The sequence below is a fragment of the Carassius auratus genome, chromosome 24, assembly GCF_003368295.1.
Source record: "Carassius auratus strain Wakin chromosome 24, ASM336829v1, whole genome shotgun sequence".
In the NCBI taxonomy this organism is placed as follows: Eukaryota; Metazoa; Chordata; class Actinopteri; order Cypriniformes; family Cyprinidae; genus Carassius; species Carassius auratus.
The window spans coordinates 12,335,941-12,355,901 of record NC_039266.1 but is presented as its reverse complement, the minus strand read 5'-3'; the positions used below and the strand labels follow the sequence as shown (position 1 = coordinate 12,355,901).

At 36.4% G+C, this 19,961-nt stretch overlaps 1 long non-coding RNA gene across 1 annotated transcript; it reads right to left on the bottom strand.

Moving 5' to 3' along the window:
* Positions 1-1,065: 1,065 nt before the first annotated feature.
* Positions 1,066-19,439, bottom strand: LOC113042749 (uncharacterized). Its single transcript, XR_003275618.1, has 3 exons — positions 18,816-19,439; positions 1,701-2,014; positions 1,066-1,543 (listed from the first exon to the last, which is right to left on the bottom strand). It is a non-coding gene; the product is annotated as an uncharacterized LOC113042749 (long non-coding RNA).
* Between the last annotated feature and the right edge of the window lie 522 nt (positions 19,440-19,961).

Genomic DNA, 19,961 nt, shown 5'->3' with positions numbered 1-19,961 from the left:
ACGAGCAGGGTCGCTTTGTTTAGATAGAGACTGGCTATGTGAGAAGCTCAAATTAACATTTTATATCAAATCACTGGAGGCCCAGCCGTTTCCACACAATTGCTAAAATTCACATGTTCCAATCCGGCATCATGAACTGTGGGCAGGTTCTGATTCAATTTACACTGTCATTGCATTATGTTACATCAGTTTTTGGTGAGTTTGTGAGGAGAAATTGAGATTTTTCATGTTTTAAGTAGCGCATATTTCTGCTTTCTATAGGTTGATGCTAAAGCCCTCCTGTTTTTCACTGTTCCTGATGTTTGAAACATCAGTCTATGTCAATACACGCTGACGACTGGAATATTTACATGTTTATGCTCAGAATTTCCATCTGTTGTTTCTGGAACAATCAGAATCGCTCAGAGAGACAGAGGGAATTGCTGCAACTCGTGCTCAGCTTGGGTTTTGGTGATTGGAGACTGGTCTTGATTATCCGCAGCTCAAGTGGAAAAAAAAATGTTTTGGTTTTCTTCAAGGCCTTGTTGCTGTTGCGTTGGGCCCACTGGATCTGTGGTACCCTTCAAAGTGCCTGTTTTCCACTTTCTGTGGTCTGTTTTCACTGAGGTTCACGCAGCCTGGGCATATTAGCACAGTGAGGTCTACCCCATCCAACACAACACAAAGATCCAGCAAGCCTGGCTGTAATAGTCATTTTTTAGGAGATGTTGCTAAAATGTTTCTGTTAACCTCTGTGAAGCTGCTTTGACACAATCTGTATTGTATACAGCTCTATAGAAATAAAAGTGATATGACTTTTACATTTTTACCAAAGAGGCAACAGTATCAGTGAAATCTTGAGATAAAATTCTAGATGTAGAATACTATATATCAATAACAGAGCATTTTTAAAACCTCATTTCCACCGCAGAGTTCTATAAAACACAATACATAATTTGAGATATAGTGCAAATTATCTTTATTTAAAAAAAATGGCAGTTCTCCGGTGAAAAATGTGTTTTAAGAGAAGTCCGCAGGGCCAAAAGTAGCAATTATATACCACAGGAAGCCCAAAGCTGCTTCTTTTGTCATCAATGAAAATGTCAAAGGCAAAAATATTTGCCACAAAAATCCCTTGAATTGCTTCCAGACAGATGAGGTGTCGTGAACATTACCTCAAGGTGTTACATAGTTCAAAAAAACACAGACGTTTTGGCGCATGTTCGCAGCTTGCAATATATGTACCTTCAGGCAAGATACACTATATTATATGCAAGTGTTCCCAAAAAAATAACAAATGGACCCTGTCCCATTTAAGAACGGAATCAAAACATTATTTTTTTTTTTTTCTTTGGTGGAAAGTAAAGAGTTGTCTCTGGGGGTCTGAATGGCTGCAGTAAGAGAGGTGATATTGATGGCTAAGAGGGGAGAGAGGCCAGATGAAAGTGCTGCCACGGTCCCTTAAGATGGAGCTTGAGACATGGACTGGAGCGGTCGGTTTTGTTGCGGCTTAGGTTTCCCTCTGTGCCGGAAGTAGTGCTTTTCCCCTGGCGAGAAGCTTTTCCTGCAAAATAAAGAAATCATTACTTAGATGACAGCTCCTCGACCAACCCAGACCTCTGGGGAACACAGCTCCGAGAACTGCCACTACTGATTAGGTAGCTTTGCTTTGGGCCAACATCACATCTAGCCGAAAATAAACACCATAGTATGTCACTCACTCTATTTTTCCTCATTCTCCTCCTTGCGTTTTCCTCAAGCCCACCACACCACCATATCCAGGTGGGATATTGGAATGGATGACCTTACTTGGATTGACACCTGAACCCCAAATAATTAGGCAAATGATCCGGGCTCAATGACGTTGACCCTCTGCGATCGTGGCGTGTGGCGTCCTACAGTCCTGCTGGGTCAGTTCCGACTGATTTCAGGCCAGCGTCACTCTCCAACATCTCCGTCCCAAATCATCTCCACTGTCTGCCAGACGACCACCGCCAAAGAGCCTGTGGACTTTAGAGAGCTTTGCGTCTCCTTTCTGAAAAACCATAAGAGTTTGGCCCGAGATCACAAGTTGACCCGAGAGTAAGGATTACCATGGAGAATAGACAGTCTGAATCTGATCCCGGACTCCAGTCTGGGTTTAAAGGCTCCTGGAGAGATGAATTGTTGATGCCCTTCAAGACAATAATGTCATCCTTATATTTTTACCGTCTAAGAAGTGGATTCTCCTCAATCAAAAGGGCACATTGTTACAGATTGCTCTCTGATATCCTAGAAAAGGAGTTGCATATTTTTGGAATATTGGCGACTTTGGTTACTGAAGCAGTGTATCACTAAATTGTTACGATAATTTAAATGCTTACAGTCTACTGATTCTACAGACACACACACACACACACCCAGACATGTTGGTATATGAGTCAGATGTCAGAATTGTGAGACATAAATTCACATGTCTGAGTAAAAAAGTCAGAATTGTGAGATACAAAGGATTTGCAATTAACATTTATTTATTATGTATGTGTTTATTTTTATTCATTGCAGAAACAAGCTTCCATAAAAATGATTTTCAGGAGGTATGCACTGAAGTCTAGAATTTTTTATTTTATTTTTTCATTCAGAAATTGCTAGTAAAACTCACAAACATTTCAAAAGAAATGCCAAGCAACACTGAATTAAACATGAAAGGTTGAAGTAGAAAGATTGATAGTAATAGTTTTTTCTTGGGAAACATACTCCAGTAATCTTTGTTTTACTAACAACTTTGAAAAAGCCTTTTTTACATTTTATGCAAACACAGCCTCTGAAGTCATTGCTTGATGGAGGCAAACAGGCAACTGCCTAAGCTTTTAGACACAGACGATATACATAGGTGGAGAGAAAGAAAGAGCAACCCCAGAGGAACAGCCCCAGGTGTCACAGTCACGTCCAGGTGCAGGGACTCTGTTGTCATGTGATTAGCGTGAGCAGAAATTCCCACCTGCTGCTGCTGCTGCTTACTCACAGAGATTAATGTGCCAAACACAAATGAGCCATCAGAGGCCAGGCTGCTGTCCTCTCTAATGGACACTGATAAAAGACAGACTGCATCTTTCTCTCTCTCACACACACATGCACACACACACTCATCCAGCAGCCAGCAGGTCTCTAATGGTTTAAATGGCTCCATGTGCAGATGCATTTACACGTCTACTTCAATTAATGGTTGCTATCTCTACACAACCGCTAATGCTGATTTTTTTCTTATATATATATATATATATATATATATGTATATATATATATATATATATATATATGTATATATATATATATATATATATGTATATATATATATATATATATATATATATATGTATATATATATATATATATATATATATATATATATATATATATATATATATATATATATATAGATTGTGTCACATGATTTGTCAGAAATCATACTAATATGTGACCATGGACCACAAAACCAGTCATTATTCAAATTAAAGCTGAATAAGCTTTCCATTGATGTATGGTTTGTTAGGATATGACAATATGTGGCTGAGATATATTTGAAAATCTGGAATCTGAGGGTGCAAAAAAAAAAAATCACCTTTAAAGTTGTCTAAATTAAGTTCTTAGTAATGCATATTATAGGCAAAAGTGGTCATATATTTAGAGTATGAAATTTGCTAAATATCTTCCTGGAACACAATCTTTACTTAATATCCCAATGATTTTTGGCATAAAAGAAAAATCTGTCATTATGACCCATACAGTGTATTGTTGGCTATTGCTACAAAAATACCTGTGCTACTTATTATTATCAGTGTTATAGTGTTTAACTTAATGTATTTATTGATTTATTTATTGAGATCATTATACACTACTATTTAAAAGTCTAGGATAAGCACATGCAGAAAAATAATCTACTTTTAATTCTGATTTAAAATGATCAAAAGTGATGGAAAATAAATTTATAAAGCTGCAAAAGATTTCCAATTCAGATAAATGTTGTTCTTCTGATTTTTCTATTCATCAAAGACTCCTGTTTTCAACATTGATAATAATAACCATTAATAAAAATAGAGCACCCATAATAACAGATAATAACTGAGCTCCAAATAAGCATGTCAAAATGATTTCTGAAGGATCATGTGACACTAAATGCCTGCTGAAAATTAAGCTTTGCCATCACAAGAACAAATTAAAGTACATTTTAAAATATATTAAAATAGAAAGCTGTTTTTGTTGTTGTTGTTGTTGTTGTTAGTTTTTTACATTGCAATAATATTTCACAATATTTCTTTTTCACAATATCCAACCTTGGTGGGCATATAAAATACTTTTTTCAAAAACTTTCAAAAACCATAGATGAATAGCTAAATATATAGAGACCATAACATTTACATTGTACTTTAAGATACTTTAGCCACGATAGTGCTAAAAACATGGTACAGTATTACCTTCCCATCATACCCAAATGACTAAATGAATAGGGGAAAGAATAGTGACCTCATGTTCTTAAGATAAATAATAAGGTGCATGTTCTCCCATTACTGGATCACTTAGACCCAAATACTCACATACACTCACTCAGACACATTTTTTCTTGAATAGACCCTCTTCTGATTTCTTGTGCCGCCCTGTATTGTTTAGTGGATGTTGAGAGTAACTGTCAGTAGATTGAGGTTACAGAGTTAGCATGTGCTCACATAAACTGGTGTGCACGTCGGCGTTTGTGTCTTCACATCTTCTGCCCTACAAACCCTCCTAATTAAGGAGCAAAACCCAGTCAAGTTTGTTTGGCGTCGTGCACAACATTTAAATAGCTTAAAACAACACCGTCTGTTTGCTCACTCAACACATTTCCATGTTCATGCCATCGCTCTTGTTCCATTTTTCTGTGGATTTGACTGATTTACAAAAACACAAATGAGATTGTCATCTGTTGGTTCAGCGAGATTGCCCACAGCACTGTAAGTCTGGTTTGATTCTTGTATATGGATGCGTTTTGGACTGTCTTGCATAACTTTGTAATGGATAACACATTGTTGCAGTGCATTAACTTGCCTGGATCCTAATTTTGAACTGTTGTACCAATTGCAGACGTCATCTTGCAAGTAACTCAAATGCTGTCGGATCTGATCAGCGATGAGCGAGGGAGGATTTACCACAAGACATCCAGAAACACAAACGGTTCACATGCCCCTCTGCCTTTCCATAAACAACCTCAGTTAAAAAGACACAATAAGTCCTTAAAGGGATAGTTAAAAAAAAAAAAAAAAAAAAGTTAATTCGGTTATTAATTACTCACTCACCCTCATATCGTTACAAATCTGCAGGACTTTCTGTAGGACAAAGGATGATAGTTTTATTTTATTTGTTTTATTTTTTTTGTCTCTCAGATTTTTTTGTCAACAGTTGGGTCCAATGTTGTTGTTTTGGGCCCCATTGACTTTCATTGAATGAAAAAAACAAGTCTTTAATATCTTCATATTATATGTTGTCATAAAGTTTGGAACACAATTATTTAGTTCACGTAAAAATGGTCATAATTTACTCATTTACAATAATTTACAAAATTAACTGTACTTTTATAAAACTACTATTACTGTAAAACTATTATTTAAAAATATTATATTACATATTATTCAATCATTATTTAAATGTCATATTTAATTAATTGAGTTTCTTTTCCATTATAATTCCAAGGAAATTATTTGTGAAATTTGTAAAAAAAATAAATAAATAAAAAAAAGTAACAATTATTTGTAAAAAAATATATATATTGTAAATCCTATACTTTTTATTTTCTGTATACAATTTTAATAATCATGAAGTAAAACTTGTACAGGTATGCTAGCATGCTGATGTCTATTTCTAGAATGTTCTAACACACACATCTGGTCCTAATCATCTCGATCATGTTTATTTTGCCTGTTAGAGACTAAATCGTAATCTCCCCTCATTTTTCCAATAGCAACTGATATGCACTATTAGATGGTACCCACTGTGTAGTTTATGCTTACATACAAGCACGTCAGTGTTTACAGGACTTTAAGTGATTGGACTTCAGAGGCGGAATGTCATCACCGACCTCACCTGAGCCAGTTGTGGATAAACCGTTTTAAGGAAAATGCATCAAGGAGACACTAAAACGCAGGCCAAAAAGAATCCATCTAAACCAGAGCTTAGCCAACAATCCAGGCCTCCGAGCAATATCCACTTTATGAGCATTTTTACGTAAAGCGATGACCGATTTCATCTCATGTTGCTTAGAAATAATTGATATAGTCCAATTAGTGTCCAAAGAGCCTGAGATTAAGCAACATTTCAAGGGAGTCTTGATTGGAAAAGACCAATATTTCACCCTTCCAACATTATAATCAAAATCATGATGGCCCCCTTTTTTTTTTTTTTTTTTGAAGCGGCAACTTTTTCATCATTCCTCTGTTCTTAACTATTCAAATGCATTCAAACAGAATGACAGTTATAATAATAAGATGACTTGTGATGACATTTTCCCTTGATTTCATAAGGTCGTCACATGTTAACCATAGTTCAAGTGCAACATTTACTAATACTGTCAAAATGGACGATCTGTTTGTAATTATCCCACTGCTCCGAAACGTAATCCGAAATGTCTGTATTGTGAGCATTGTCACGCGAACGCGCTGACACACAATGCCATCACTCGCTGTCCTTCATCATCCGCTTGTCCTCCGGGCTGTACACTTCTGCACATAATCGGCGACTCTCCAAAATATTTGCAATTGATCAGCGTGTCTCCTGTACGGGTGCGAAGGAAAGCTTGTAACAATGACGAGGGGTGTATGGGCGTCCGGAGGGCATGGGTCACATTGTGTTGAAGCATGGTGTGAAAAGGCTAGCTCTGGGAAAGGGCCCCCAGGTGAAAGGTGGAGATGCACTGTGGAACAATGGAGTGTCGGTGTCACCCACCTGAGGAGTAACCTCTGTGCTATCAGTGTCAGAGCTGCTCCAGGCATCAAGCAGCTGGGACCTCAACAAGCCCTCAGTGTTTATGAGAGTGACTGTGACCTTTCAACGCACGTGTTGTTGTTATATAAGAAAGCCATTAGACATACCTCTGGCTGTCTGCTAGTGTTTGGGATAAGCTATAGAACTGACGGAATATCCATACGTTGTGCCTAAATATAAAGTGCATTTAAAACCTATTCATGTAACTTGCTTAAGATTAGCGTTACCTTAAAAGTCAGATGTGAAAATCCTGATATTTTACTAAATTATGCCTAATTACAAATAATGCATAAAATGGTGTTAGTTTTGGGGTGAGTAAATCCCAAACTAGTGCTGTCAATAATCGCGATTAATCGCATCAAAAAAAAAAAAGTTTTTTATCACATAGTATATGTGTGTGTACTGGGTATATTTGATATGTATGTATAAACACACACCCATGCATGTATATATTTAAGAATTATATGTTACGTTTATATATTAAATATATTTATATATAATATAAAGTGTATGAATATAAATATATACATGTAAATGCATGTAAATATTTTTTTAAATATATACTGTATGTGTGTGTATTTATATATACATGTATAAATATACACCTTACACACAGATATATAATGTAAATAAAGACTTTTATTTTGGATGTGATTAATCATGATTAATCGTTTGACAGCCCTATCTATCTATCTATCTATCTATCTATCTATCTATCTATCTATCTATCTATCTATCTATCTATCTATATATATAATTTAAATTTGAATAGTAACATTAAACAAATATATATATATATATATATATATATATATATATATATATATATATATAAATATATATATATATTAGTGCTGTCAAAATTAGCGCGTTAACGCATTCGATTAATTTGAAATATTTAACGCGTTAAAATAAAATAACGCAATTAACGCGGTTGCAGTTTTTTTTATTTCCAGTTGTGGCCTATGTATGTTCATCGTGCAAAGAAATATGGATAAGACCAAGGAAGGACTTTTAGACGGAAAGTTTCAGTATAAAACTCTGCCGGATTACTCTTCAGTCTGCCACAAGAAACATTATGACTGTATGACTGTAACAGTGCGTAAATCAGACCTTTCTGTAACGCTAACGTTAATAAGCTTAAACGAAAATAAAGAAATAATTGTGTAGCGGAGTATTTTTTGTACACAGTGCCGCGAACTGTCAATCACTCCTGTACGCGTGCATCACTGTCCTCCTCAGCTGCAGCAACTTGCGCTCTCTCTCTTCATCAAGCTTTAAAACAAAAAGGGGACAAAAAGATCATATTGTCTTTGTGCATAGGCTATAGATTAATTAGATAAATTAATATCTAAATTTGTGCCTTGCCGTCTACGGTATTTTTTTAGAACTTAGAAAAAAGATGCTGCAGCCAATGAACAGCCAGCGGGGGCTGCAGGACGACTCAACCTCCGCAGACAGTTTTTAATGTTTATCAGACAATAAATACTCAAGATTTTGCTTTAGTATAACTCACAACGAGTTTCACACACCTTCTCCGGCCACGTTGAGTTGTTGACACTTTACAGTGGGAAAAGCGACGAATGCGCTATTCACTTGTATAACTTAAGGGTGAATGGGTAATGTAGTTTCTGCTCTGGGTGGGATGAATTAGGAAGCTTGCATTGTGAAGGGCGCTCTGAAAATCGGCAGTGCAGGTAAAAGATTAAAACCTCTATTAAAACAGATGTCCAAATGAGCGTACCGGTACTCTACAAGCACGTTCTGGGCGCACGGAGAGGTGACGGTACGCTCAAGAGCTATATTTGGAAGTGGCAGTACTGAGTACCGGTGCATACTGGCCCACTTAAAGCACTGGCAATGACTATACTTTGGAATTTTTTTGCAGTCCACTTAGAATTCAACATGGAAATCATTTTTGTTTTTTATTGGCATTGATTGTTTTGAAATTCAAATGGTACTTACATGCCTGTGTTTTTATTTCTGTAATAAATATGGCTTTCAAGCCAACAGTTAATTTGGAGGATATTGATGGTTTATTGCAGGTATGTTGTTTACATGAGAAAATCTGTGTTACAAGTTAAACAAAAATTCCAATAAACAATCATATTTTGAATTTAAATAGTTTCTTTGTCTTGAGTTTACATTAATTATTTACATTTTACATTTACATATCCAAAAAGTTTCAGTCTTTTAATTGCGATTAATCGCGATTAATTTTTAAAAAATGTGCGATTAATTAGTTAATTTTTTTTAATCGATTGACAGCACTAATATATATATATATATATATATATATATATATATATATATATATATATATATATATATATATATATATATATATATTTGTTTAATGTTACTATTCAAATTTAAATGAGCTGCAGATGCAAATGAGCTATCCTATATTTATGGACATTAAATTTCTTAAAACTGTTCCCTTCAAACCATACTTAAAGAGTTACAGGTATATTTTCCCCCAAGCACACTCCAAAAAAAGGAGAATAATTCATTAAGAAGGTTTATCTTATTTCACCCTTGTTTTTATGGCATTTCCAATATGGACAGTCTCTGTAATCATGTGTGGTTCTGTAATCTGCATTTTCGTTCTTTCTCTATTCTGTTTGTAGTCGAATTACACACGGCTCCTTCTCCAGCCCAACTCTAGCATGCACTCACTCCAGCCTGACAGAAGAAACAACCATGAGTAATTGATTCATGTAATGGCAATATTCCTTAATGAGAGTAGGCCTAATTGAGAACCGCATTACTCCAGGACTTCAGAACCGATTAGGTCTGTAAGGAGTGAAGAAAGCGGGGGATATGTTTTCCATATGCTGAGAGAGTCTGCCATCTGCTATGATTCACAGGTTGAAGAATGTATGCATTCTAAAAACAGCCATCTTCCTTCTTGTCATTTCATATTTAGCTGCGCTACCATGAGCACTCGGCCGGCTGATATTACTTTCAAAGTTCTGCATCTTCATGAGGAACAAATACAAATATTTATTTCATGTTATTGCATTTGCATGACCATCTACGATGCAAAAGTCAGGCATGTCACACTGCTGATGAATTTTCGGATACCCAGACTGTCCAATGATTCTGTTTCCATTTCCCTTTCTTACATTACACTCCCTCTAATCACATAAAGTGTTGACCGGCGCTCAGGTCTGACGGTCTTCTGCACAGCCGAAAGGAACTGATTGACAGCTGACCTGACCTATAATCAGAGCAGGAAGGTCTCGTTATAAAAGTAGTGGAAATTTCTGCGGTCAACTATAATTAGGCCCAGCATCCCAGGTACGAAGAAACAGAGCCAGGAGCAAAGCATTATGGGGCAGCTTGTGGCTGTCACTCAGTATGAGTTGTAACTGTATGTGTCTGCACTTACTAACACAAATGCACACACACACACACACTGTCCCAATCCCTCAGGCTGCTAAAATTGAATCTCAAGTTGTGTCCTATTTTAGTCGAAGAACAGGTGATCCGCTTGGCAAACACGCTTTCTCCTGCTTTCCTTCCCTCCTGTGGCAGTTCATGAATGTAGCGACAACATAGCTTTCCAAGAAAAGGAACGAGGGAACGCTTGTGGCACAGATGGGAGAGCTACTTGATTAGCATTGTTTTTGCGGCGCACGTCTGGGTTAAATGAGAACGACGTGTTTTCCTCCTTTATTCAAGACATTTGTATTTGCTATTGGTTGCTGGCTTACTTCATCTGATCTGGCACGGATGCAGAGAGCTGGGGTAATTACGAGCGAGTTTTTGTTTACGGCCGCTCTGCGTATAGCCGAATGAATGCAAAGCTGTCCGTCTTGGGTGATTGGTATTGTTGAAAAACGCTTGGATGGTTCGAAATATCCACTCAAATTAGGCAAATCCTTTCACCTCTCTCGCTTGACTTGTTTGAAATGAGGGAAGCACGGAAAACTAAATCAAAATTCAATATAAGAGCTTTAAAATCTTTAAAAACGGACACCGGGCGATAAACGTACACACAGACTCACAAAACAAACACAAATGCGTGTATTTTGCCTTAGTGCACGTGAACTGGGCACCTGTGAGTTTTTCTGTTGTGCATGAAGGGACATTTACATGGCCGTCTATTACTACGCAAATCAGTCTGGACTCGTATAGGCACGTAAAAAACTCTGAAAATCCCACAATGTGTTCTTTGTTTGTTCCTTCATTTGTTTATGTTCTTAATGGGGCCAATGAAGACTGTGTGTGGACAACACCGGTGATGTTACAAATGATACTCATATCATTAAAGCTCCAGTTTTCGTGCTTGAGTTACTTGCTTGTTTGACTAGAAACATTTATTATGTGTGTTGCCGTACTTTTGACGCAACGCCGCAAAGTATTATTGTCGACCACAAACAAAATACTTTCCTTTCCAGTCATAAGAAAGCCGAGTTCCTGACTGACAACGTTATTATTGTCTTGGAAAAAGTCCTAAGTAAATACCTTCCAGCAATTTGTAAATTATTTCTATAATTGCATGGAGGCGGTCGATGTGTATGGACAAATTTCAGAGGCACTTATCATTAAATAAGAACATGTTTTACTATAAAGCCAAACTCTGGAAGAGAGTAATTACTTTTGGAAGAAAGCAGAGAGGAAGAGCAACACTATGCCAGTCCTTCAATTACAGCTCATAATCACAGCCGTCCCAGGGCCGTCAGACCAGCACTGGACAGCTGCTCAAGTGAAAGGGGAACACACACACGCACACTTCCTGCTAACGTTCCCATAACCCCTCGCTGACTGGCATTCCACTATTGACACTTATGATCAGTCAGGATAGATACAGCTGACATTTAAAAATAATGCTTTAATGTTCAAGTTAAAATACACTTGCCAAGAATTCTTACAAATTCTTACAAATGTACGCCTTGTCATGTTACTGTCATTTTAAAGTTTACATTTTTGTAATTTTTTAATATGACATTAAATATAAAAAAGTTACTATTTCAGTAATTATTAAATAATTATAACAATTAATAAATTACAAAAATATTGTAATAATGAATATGTATTATTATTTCATTATGATTATTTAAATAATAGTAATAATTCACATTTTAACAACTAAATAATTTAAATAATTAAATGATAGTAAATACATTTATAAAATACATTAATATATTTTTATTAAGATTATTATTAATAAAAACAATATACTTATACACATTATTATATACATTTGTATTATTTTCCTTAAAAAATCTAATACCTTAATACTAAACATTACTCATTTTTTTCTTTAAATAATTATTTTTTTATAATTAATTAGTATGATTATTAAAATAGTTGTTCAAATAATTCACATTTTAAAATACTAAATTAAAATAAATTAATTAAATGAAAAGAAAAACATTTATGAAATATCATATATATATACCTTCATACTAAACACTACTTAAGTTTTTCTTCAAATAATTGAATTGGTTTAATGAGGCTTTTTTATGCCTGATAATATAAAAAAATATTTTGAATAAAAAAAAAACTGTCATTATAGAAGAGTTATGTATATTCAAATTATTGTATCTAAGAATTGCATTTTTCTTTATATATTTTTTCTTCTTAATTTTCTTCTTTTTTTCATCACCACTGTTTTGCTGGTCATGTGTTAAAATACACATTTTCTGTATAATATAATATAAAATCTATATATATAAATTAAAGGTAAAACGTCTTGCCATAGTGGCGTACAATGCCCGAACGCCCTTTTACGTCATTTGAATAAGTGGCCACTACAAGAGTCAGGGAAATTTCTCCGAGGCACTTGTGCATCCAGCGGACCAGAGTTGGTGGGCAAGGTGGAATCCATGCATGCAGCCCGCAACAAAGCTCTCTCTTACCTCCTCTCTCTCCAGCCCAGCGATTCCCGCAACGCTCCACAGATGTTATTGACCTCTGGGTTAACTCATGTCAGGTAAGCCTGGGAGATAATGGACAAAGAGCATTTTCTTTTACAGGTGGAATGACACGCCATATCCGCGGCCGGCCGCTCCCCCGCATTGACAGATTTTCTAATTCACTGCAGATTCTCATAAAACTGGGTGGCCAACCCCGGCCCAGGCCAACAGAGGGGCCATTCATACTGGGTGGGAAGGAGGCCTGGCCAAATTAACCTGGATTAATTTAAGAGAGCAAAAGGCTCTTCACATTCAAATAAAATGAAGACCAATAAATTAAATGTTAGAGGTCAGGATGTCAAGTTGCCTGGCGATGAGCGACCGCCGTGTGGAAAGATTTTCTCCAAGGGAAGAAAGGGGCTGTTAAATAGCTTTGTTCCACAAAAACTTCCATTCCTCTCTTTTTACATGCACGAGTTGCTTTCCTATAAACACGGCCTTGCCAGCGAAGAATGCTTATTACTTTTCTAATTTACGGGATTGGGTTCTTCAGAGCGCTCTCGCCATAATTACTGCCCAACTCTGTTTGTTTCTCCACTTCCAGAATTATTATCGCGAATGTTTGACATCTCTCTTTTTGTCTCGCTGGACTTTCCATTAGTACTAATGTAGATAGTCACACGAACAGATTATAGAGCTTTCTGAAGGCGTACGTTTTGTGCACGCTTCTCCTGGATCCCACGATAATAATAAACGCAGCGCAAACCTAAGAAATGATTCATGATTAGAAATACAGGTGACGGTTCCAACTCAATTATTTAAGTGCTCTAGAGGCAAGTTCTGGTTCAGGAAAGCTTCCTATTTGGATATCACCAAGTGACGCCATCCAAGCCTAAAACCTGAACCACTTCATGTGTCATTATGTGATCAATTATCCAGTAGAAGGGTTCTGAGGAGGCCTAGGTGCCATTAATAGCATTAATTCCTAAGCAGCAGCCTGAGATGACATACGGCACAATGGAAAGGGCCCTGAAAATGTCTGATGTGCTGTGGCACTAAAGTTGTTGCCTGTCATTGAAATAAAATGTTCTTATTCTTAAAAATTCTTAGATGCACATCAAAAAAGTAATGTGGCTTAACAGTTCTCTCAGGTGATTGGCTACGATTACCTTCCAGAACTGTCTGACATGGCCACATATTGCTGACTGCTGGCAAACAAGAACTTTGCCAGAGCATTTTGTCTGCTATAGCGAGAAACCTTTATTTAAATCTATTTTATTTTAGATAATTTTAATTTAGATAATTTTAATATGGAAACTACTTTAATTAAATATTTATTTTAGTTAAAGACAGTGACTGCTATTTCTGATAAACACAGCAATAATATACTACAATTTTTATTTATTTTTTATTGTAAAAAATTATAATGCATATTTGCATATAATGCAATCATTTTTGTTATATATTTTCATATTACTGATTTTATTAAAAAAAAGTTAACTATTTACCTATAGTTATTATTTTTTAATTATTTAATTAAATTATTTTAAACAATTAAATATATATATATATATATATATAAGTTTAATTTTATAGTATAGAATAAGTATACATTAGTTATAAATATGCAAACAGAATACGATGAACATAAAAATTGCCATAGGACACTCTTAATCTGACACACAGGAAATGCCTACAGTCTTTAAATCATCTAATAGTTTCATTGACAGTGAGTAGAATAACATCTAACCCAGAGTGTTGCGGGGAAGCACGGGTAAAAAAGTGAGCCAGGCAGGAAGGACAAGCATCTAACTCCCCGCCAACCCTCACGTTGACACTGTTAATATCTCTCTTTCGGTTGTTTCGCATGGCTTAGGAGTTCATCTCAGGTATGAGGTGCCCACAGGAAGCTACTGGTCTCAGGAAACTGCCCCTTTGACTCTTGGTCCTCTTTCAAGAATGAAAAACCCACTCTCTCACTGTTACTCTGTCCTGTCTCTTAACACCCCCCTCCTTCTATCCAGTACACACCGACAGGAGGCAACCAGGGAGCATTTACCGCAGTCTCGAGAGCCTACAGCTGGTGAGGCAGAGCAACATCTAACGTCAGCGACTAACAGCCAGGTGATCATGTCCTCTGGCCAGCTGGAGCTGCTATCCCCCACAGAAAGAGACTTGAGGACAAAAGGCAAAGATGCTCGCCACCTGTCCGTTAACAATGCACACACTCATGTACACAAACAGCCAGCTTGTCTCATTTACAGACCTTCAACACACTCAGCAGAAATCCAAGTAATGGCTCTCTATATGGGTCAATAAAGTGATGCTACTTTTTATCAAATCTATTTATTCAGAAAATACATTAAATATGATATTCTTTCATACATTGACTTGAACACACCTTTTGCCTGATCAGCATTTTTTTTATTTCTGTATTTTATATATATATATATATATATATATATATATATATATATATATATATATATATATATATATATATATATATATATTATTATTATTTTTTTTTTTTTTTTTTTTTTTTAACAGATCTGATTACTACCATTTATATTTAAAACAAGAAATGATAAGGACCCCTGCAGACATTTGTGACTGGATGTCAAGGTTAATAAGTCTCTAAAAAATACAGGTTAGATCAGACTGTAAAATGTAACGTTGTGCTCAAAAAGTGTTTTATTATTGTGTATTATTTTAATTAGTAATGTTTCTGTCTTTGTTTAAAAAACGTTTAACACTGAATATGTTTAAAACTTTATTTATTTATTTATTTTTATAAATAATTAACATATACTCTTTCATATTCAAGGTATAAGGAAAAGGGGGTGCATTTTCACTCTACTGTTAAACAACATGAGACATAAAATGTAAACTTTCTTGAAAATGGTTTGAATGTTTTTCTAAGCCATATAAACCTAAACATATACCGAAAGAACTTGAACTTGTTTATAAACTAAATCTTTCCTTCTATTTAACATATTTTTCCCATATAGTTCACTGACCCATCTGCTTTACAATCAGACTTAAGAGCCAAACTGGCCTGAATGAGTTCTGACTGTTTGTATTTATCAGTAAAAGAATATTGGAGGATAATCGAATAGTTACTTGTGCTCAGTAACTCGGCAGACCTGGCCATGTGTCTTTGAAACCGTGTGTTTCGCTCAGTGAGAAGGATAAAGAGAGAATAACAGGTTTGTTGTGCTGGGCTTTGGATTGGTCTATTAGCTCTACTTTGTTTCTTCCCCATCTACCAGGAGCTAGACTGGCTTCCAGTGGGATTGGGCACCGGCAGCCAGTAGGACAATGAGTCTTTTTATCTCTCCAGCCTTGTCTGAGAGTTCAGCTTTCACAGGCTTATCAAGATCCTCAGCAAGTGTGCTGAAAAGTCAATCACAAATGTAAAAAAAGACCCCTGGGATTCGACAACCCCCCTCTCCTATTCTCTTTACATATAGAGCTCTCTCTTTGTCCATTAAGAGACATGCACTCTGCTGCCTCCAATGGAATTTCGATGTCGTTTCCCAGCAAAGAGGAAACAGTCTGTCGAAAAGGGTGTGAAACGGCTCCCCTGACCAACGGTCAGTTCAGCTAACCGAAATGGTCACAAGCCCAGAAGCTTTTCCTGCGGATGACAATGCATGCCACACTGCAAGTGATATCTATGAATTGCTTTTCTACTGTGACAACAGGAGCAGGTTGCTCCGACAAAATAGAGCGTCTATTTAAAGGCCATAACAGCTAATGTAAACATTGTCACACTCCTATGGAATGACAATTGTCAGTGTAGACAATAGACTAATGCCACAGTGAGCTGTGGCACATTCTCCTTAGATTCCCATCACTGGGTAGGGTTAAGAAGATGGTTCGGGGGTAAATCACTTGTGGAAAGGTGAAATATGGCCAGCACGAGTCAACATAATCCACTCCAGACACATGTGTAACACAAGAGAAACAGGTGCAAATAATTGAAACAGCTGTCAATAAGCTAGAGTGATCTCTTTTGATATCTTAATTGTTTGGCAATCCCGGGCACAATTTTGGCTACATTGCTGTTGGCCCGGCTGAGTTGTCTCCATCTGTCAGAGGGTAGATACAGTGTGTGTTTTCAGTCATAATGGAAAAGGGTGTCTCTGGGATGTGTCCAGCCTTCAGCTTCGTGCTTTGAGGAAAATGGGGCCTGATTGCTGCCATTTCCACCTTCTCTCTTGGCATGGTCAGGGGTGACAGTAATACTCCTAATTGTAGTGGTCGGAAACTTCTACAAGGTGTCAAACTCTCCCTGTGATTGTGAGAATTACTCCATTTCGATGCATTACCTTTGCCAGCTGTGCTCAGTTTCTTTATAGCATACCAATTCAAGTGTAAGTTTTCATTCTGTTTCATATTTTTGTCTAATTAGACAGTAGTTTTTGGTGAGAGACAAGCAATAGGAACGAGATTGGGAAAGAACCTTAAGGTCCTATATAGTCCATATACACACATTATAAATCTTTTGAAAATTTGACAAATTTAAATGAACTATATTTCGTGCTATATTACCTTGGCATTAAATTACAGAAAACTAGTTAACACTGTGTGAGTGTTTCTAAAAGAATGCCCAAGGGAGGGACAGCAAATTCAAAATCTCTCAATATTCCTCACAGATATTCTTCTTCTTCTCATCTTACACTTCTGAAAACTGCAATATTGTATTTCACACTCCAGTCCAGTAGGTGGCAGAATGCACCTGTTATGTTGGTGCACAATAAATGACTGGTACTTTTTACCAAGGGGCAAGGAACTCGACCGGAAGTTGAAGTCGGGTGGGGGCTGCCATCTTTTAGCAGAACTTCACTTGCGTTAGCATTCCCATTGACTCCCATTCATTTTGGCGTCACTTTGACAGCGAATAACTTTACATCTGAGGCGTTTAAAGACTCTGTTTGTCCATTATTTATTTCTAAAGATACACGACAATGTATAAAGGGCTCCATTACCTTCTATGTTACATTATGGCCCCGTATAAACAGTTTTTGTAAAAAATAGGCTAACGATTGCATCATAACCACTCGGCTGTCTGTCGCATTACCGTACAGACAGGTGGAGAAGCTCGCAGGCAATTCACTTAATATGGCGTACTGGTGTTACATTTTAAAATACTATACAAAATAATTAATCAGAATACTTACTCCTGCTCACTCACGACAAAGAACTCCCCGCTCAAGCTCGCCGTCTCTGCAAGATTAACGATGGAAGTTTGCACGCACAGCTACTAGAAGATTTACATCTGGCAGACAGGTTGCTGACGTCGTCAAGCTTCGTTTGAGTCTGCGCGTCAGAAACGGAAGTGCTAAAAAACGCTAAAAATGGGCTTCATTTGTCTCAATTGAGTTCCAATGGGGTCGCTGTGTCAATTTCTTTTACTGTCTATGCTTTTTACCAATTCTCTTGGGTAGTGTTGAGGAAGGTTACTCACTGCCTAAAAAAGTAACAAATTCTGTTACTTTTATGGAAAGTAATGCATTATGTTACATTTGCGTTACTTTTTAAATCTGGGCTGGGCTTGCTTTTTTTTTCTCTTTTTTTTTTCAGAAAAAAAAAAGTTCTATTTTGGCAAGTGTAAAAGCCCTTTTACACCAAAAGGGAAATTAATAAGCCTCATGCTGAAGGAAATGTAAATTCACGTCTGTACAGTAGTGAACGCAGGTCAAACCATTTTAGATTAAATGCTTACACAGAATACACCTCTGTACTTACAATTTCTCTCAACATTGGGGACAGGAAAGCTGTCAGTCAATAAATAGGAAAACAAAGTGACTGGAGTTATTTGTACAAAAAGGTTCATCAGATATTTTCTTGTAAATTATAATGTATTACTTGACTAGTTATTTGAAAAAAGTCATCTGATTACGTAAGTTAACACAGCTCTTGGGTGCTTGATTAAACATTTACAAAAATGAAAATTAGGCCATAAAGTCTCACCTGGAAGTCATCCTAGCCGTATATGACTTCTTCTTTCAGACGAATCCAGTTATAAAAAAAAAATAAAAAAAATGTCTTTGATCCTTCAAGCTGTTTGATGCCACTACGTGTTACACTACGTCAGTCCAAAAGAAGTTTGATAAAAAGTGCATCTGTTAAAAAAAGTGACGGCTCCGGGAGGTGAACAAAGGCTTTCTGTAGCGAATCGATTCATTTTTGTAAGAAAAACATCCATATTCAAAATGTGATAATCACTTTAATATAGCTTGGGCTCACTGTTGTTAAATGAAAGCAGTTCCCGTATGGGGTCAGTATTGCGCATGTGCCAGTGAGTCTTGTAAAAACCAACGTTTGTTACTAGGAGTAAAGGAAGCAAAGTTTCCTTACTTTAGCAAAGGAAAACCAGTCTCCTCTTGGCTTTTAACAAAATCATCCAACATTCTTCTTTACAAATCCTCATTTTATACTTCTTATTAGTGACCGTTGTTTTGTTTTGATCTCTCTGCTGCATTTCCATGTCCGTCACTTCTGAGCAGCGCATGAGCAAAGCTGACCTCATACGTAATTCCCCCAGAACTGCTATGTTTACAGCTGTGAGCGCAAGCTATATTAAAATTATCCTTTTTTTTTTTTTTTACAAAAACACATCGATTCACTACAGGAAACCTTTGTTCACACCCTGGAGCTGTGTGAGACACTTTTTTTCTAATGGATACACTTTTTATTATAATTCTCAAGGACTGATGCAGTGCAACACCCACTGAGTGGCATACAAAAGACAATTTTTTAAATAACTCCAACTGGATTCGTCTGAAATAAGAAGGTCATATACACCTAGGGTGACTTCAGGGTGATTAATTAATTGCTTAATTTTAAATTTGGGGTAAATTAACCCTTTAAAGTAAGTCACAATTTATTGCATTTGTACTGAATTTATCTTAAACTGTATATTCATAAAATTATCTCATTTTGTGTTCAAAGTCTTGGAAATTTTGGAACATTTCATGGGTGAGTAAATAATGACAGAATTTTCACTCCTTGGGGAACTTTTTCTTTACCTTGTCTACCTGGTCACATTTCTCCAAAAGCTAGCATAACCAGTACACCCCTACTGGGTTAGAAACAACCAGTGCTTAGCCTAAAGAA